Source organism: Sorex araneus, chromosome 6, assembly GCF_027595985.1.
Source record: "Sorex araneus isolate mSorAra2 chromosome 6, mSorAra2.pri, whole genome shotgun sequence".
Taxonomy (NCBI): domain Eukaryota; kingdom Metazoa; phylum Chordata; class Mammalia; order Eulipotyphla; family Soricidae; genus Sorex; species Sorex araneus.
The window spans coordinates 129,537,101-129,540,518 of NC_073307.1; the positions used below are offsets into that span (position 1 = coordinate 129,537,101).

Below are 3,418 nucleotides of genomic sequence, written 5' to 3' on the forward strand. Positions count from 1 at the left end.
TTTACAATTCATCATAAAAAGTTGGTATGATATGGATTTTATTCTCTTGCCAACTCTGGACCTCAGCCTTTTTGCTGTCTATCCATAGTCACTACCATTGAGTGTGGATGGACAGTCAATGTTCAAGTTCAAACTTTTCCAAAGAGGATAAAGCAGGCAACTAGAGATGAGATATCACTCTCTTAATCTACACAGAGGAGTCTGAAAAGCACTTCTTTTGGGGGAAGTATACCCTACAGTGTTTAGCACTTACTTCTGGAGGTGCTTAGGATCATGTGCAGTGCTGAGATCACATGAGTTTCTCTATGCAAGGCACGAACTTTAACCACTCGACCATCTCTCTAATCCCTCTATTTCCAACACATTTTAAGTGGGCATTCAGTGGGTACAGTTTTGTGGAAATATGAACTGGAGATGGAAAGGAAGAAAAAAAACACCTAAACATTTCAAATTAAAATTTTCAAGCTAAGATTTATAAACTTTTATAAGCTGGGCAATTTAAAGGCAACAGGAAACACAGAGCATAAAAGATGTGGTAAAAAGTTTTCCTTCTTGTAGATCTGAAACGGAAAAAATAAACTGTTGGTCTCCAGCAATATGCTAAAGTCTCTAGAGGTTTCAGAAGATTAACGGGTTCTGTCAGGAACTTTGAAATTCTTCAGGAAATACTACTATGGAATTACAAAGAATTATGGTTATCTAGGATGACTTTATGATGATACCAAGCAATCAATTCACAGTTGTATATTTATGTATTTTTTCACTGCCTTATTGGATTTTTCACTCCCTCCAGATGCAGAGAAGCAAGATACATCTTAATTTCATTTCAAACAGATATTGAATTTCCCTCCATCAGCAAGGATGAGAACCTCCCCAAAGCAGCTTATCCAATCAATGGTTTGGTCTCTGAGTGGTCTGCCAACAACTACCCAGTCTGTCATCGTGGTTGTTCTTTAGGGTTGGAAGAAAAGAACAGAGTGACTGAAGATCAGCCCTAGATTGCCCTGTATTACTATTGCTCATCGCTCAGGGTGGTGGTTTCAAAATACCGTCCTCACCCCTCAGAATCAGCAGTGCCATCTGAGAACCGATTAAAAAATAAAAACCACTAGAGTACTGAATCAGAAACTCAGAGGGTCCCAGAGTATCCTTTAGCTGCTTTAGAAACATGCCTCGGTTTGAATCCTTATAGAAATACACCCTATTCAAAACTTAGGGACTTCTGAAAAGGGTATAATATGTGTCCTTAAGTATTGAAGTTGAAGACCATAAGGGAAGACCTTAGAACTTTCCCTGTCATTCTTAGTATGTGAAAATATTTACCTTATCCTTGGAGTGAAATTATTTTTCTACAAATTGTTTTTACTTTCCAAAGAGCTTTCACATGAGAGAATGGTTTCTCACTATTATTTTTCTGCTATGTGACTTTTGGCAAATTAATTTATCTCTGTCCCAATTTCTATACATTGAGTGGTAATTGATGATAACAACTGATGTAGCAATTTACACTCTTTTGCATTGTAAAGATTAAATCAGGTAATACATGAGACATCTGAAAAATAGTGCCTGACATATGACAACCACATGATAAATGTTAGGTATTGCCATCTTTCTGGTCCTTCAAAATCGAACTCACTTGTCACTAGGACTCAAGGTCTTTCTGCTGCTGCCATTCTCACTTGGTTAATCTTTTATCTGTGCTATGGCAATATTTTCTCCTTAGCGTTTTACATATCGCTTCATAATTTACCTGTTCCTTGACAGATGGATTGCTTACATTTCTGTGTTTGAACTCTGCCTCATTTATCTTTTTTCCTACCTAGGACAATACTTGACACAAATATCTATTCAGTAAGTATAATTGTAGAAGTGGAGGAATAATACTGATGACTTTAGGAAGTCTACCCCCATCTTCAGTTTTTTCTATACACCTAAGTAAATTTTAAGAAATATTTTACAGTAAATTAAAATTTTCCTATTAGTAGAAAACAAAGAATATCTTTGAAGTCCCCTGCTTCCTCCTCCTAACACCTGGTTTCTTCCTCTTGCCTTGTTCTGTTTTCCTTCCTTTTTTTCTTTCCTTATGTTCCTAGGTAATCCTGAACTCAGAGAGCTTTCTAGATTATGGCTGAGAAATAAGTATCCACCTGAAATGACAGAAGGCTATTTAATATTTGGGACAGTATGTAAAGACAAATCTAAACACTCAACAATGTCTTAAGAATTTCTTTTCTTTTTTTTTTTTGGCTTCACTTCTTTTAGGGAGTTTCTTATTCTTCAATTTTTTTCCCCTTAATTACGGTCACTTAAGCAGTTATAACCACATGCTATGCATTTATTAAGACTGGCAGAAAAAGTGCTTCTGATTCTCAAAAAAGTCCTTCATAAAATTTTAGTAAGAAACCAAGCAAATATCTTTCATCAGGTTCTTATTGACCCAACTTCCTTTGAATTAGGAAACCATAGGTGTATCAACCCCTGTGGCTAGAAGGATAGAATATCCCACCTGGATAAGCCTCAATCATGTAACATCCATCTTAGTGGTAGAGGAGTAGTTTTCCAGCAGAAATCAGGATATTACTGCCAGAAGAAATGGGTAAAGATTCCATATAGGAAAATACATCACTTGCCTATGATAGGCATTATACCTTGTCTTCACAATCTTTGTTTATTCTTCAAAACCAAGTTAAAATAACAATCATCAATCCCAATCAAGAAATGGGTGGACAGCTCATATACACAGGTATTAGAAGGGTATTCTTTTTTTCTTGCCCTTATTTTTTTTCTTTTTGGCTCACACCAGGCAGTGCAGGGGTTACTCCTGGCTCATGCACCCAGGAATTACTCTTGGCGGTGCTTGGGGGACCCTATAGGATCCTGGGAATGGAACCCGGGTTGGCTGCACACAAGGCAAATGCCCTACCCACTGCTATCACTCCAGCTCCTTTTTTCTTAAAAAAATTTTTTTTAAAGTTTTTCTTCATCAGGGAGATCATGAACACAGTCCCCCACTACCACAAATTATGCAATGAATTTCCTACATTTGGGAAAATCACAAGGGTCAATATATCCAGAGTGAATAAGCTTCACCCTGGGAAAACCACCTTCATGATCATGGTATCTCCCCTGCTAGGTAAGTATAGGTATTTTTCATTCAGAAGGCTTCTTTGAAAGAAAGCTGGCTTCACAGCTCTCAGGGAATGAGAGTAGCAACGGACTCAATCCCAACTAGAAGACCCAATCAAACTCCTGAACTATGCTGAGCTTTCATTTTCTTTCTATAGAATGAGAATCAAAACCCTTAGTTCCCACCTCAGCCATTTATAGGGAACTTAATAATCCTTATTATCTAAAGTCCATGTGCAGTACCTGCCATTTAGTATTTAATTAATTGTAACTAATATTATTTTCCTGTTAT

The 3,418-nt window shown here is 37.0% G+C and overlaps 1 non-coding gene across 1 annotated transcript; it reads right to left on the reverse strand.

Moving 5' to 3' along the window:
- Positions 1–2,985: 2,985 nt before the first annotated feature.
- On the reverse strand, positions 2,986–3,141 carry LOC129406309 (U1 spliceosomal RNA). The gene has a single exon (XR_008630921.1). It is a non-coding gene; the product is annotated as a U1 spliceosomal RNA (small nuclear RNA).
- Positions 3,142–3,418: the final 277 nt, after the last annotated feature.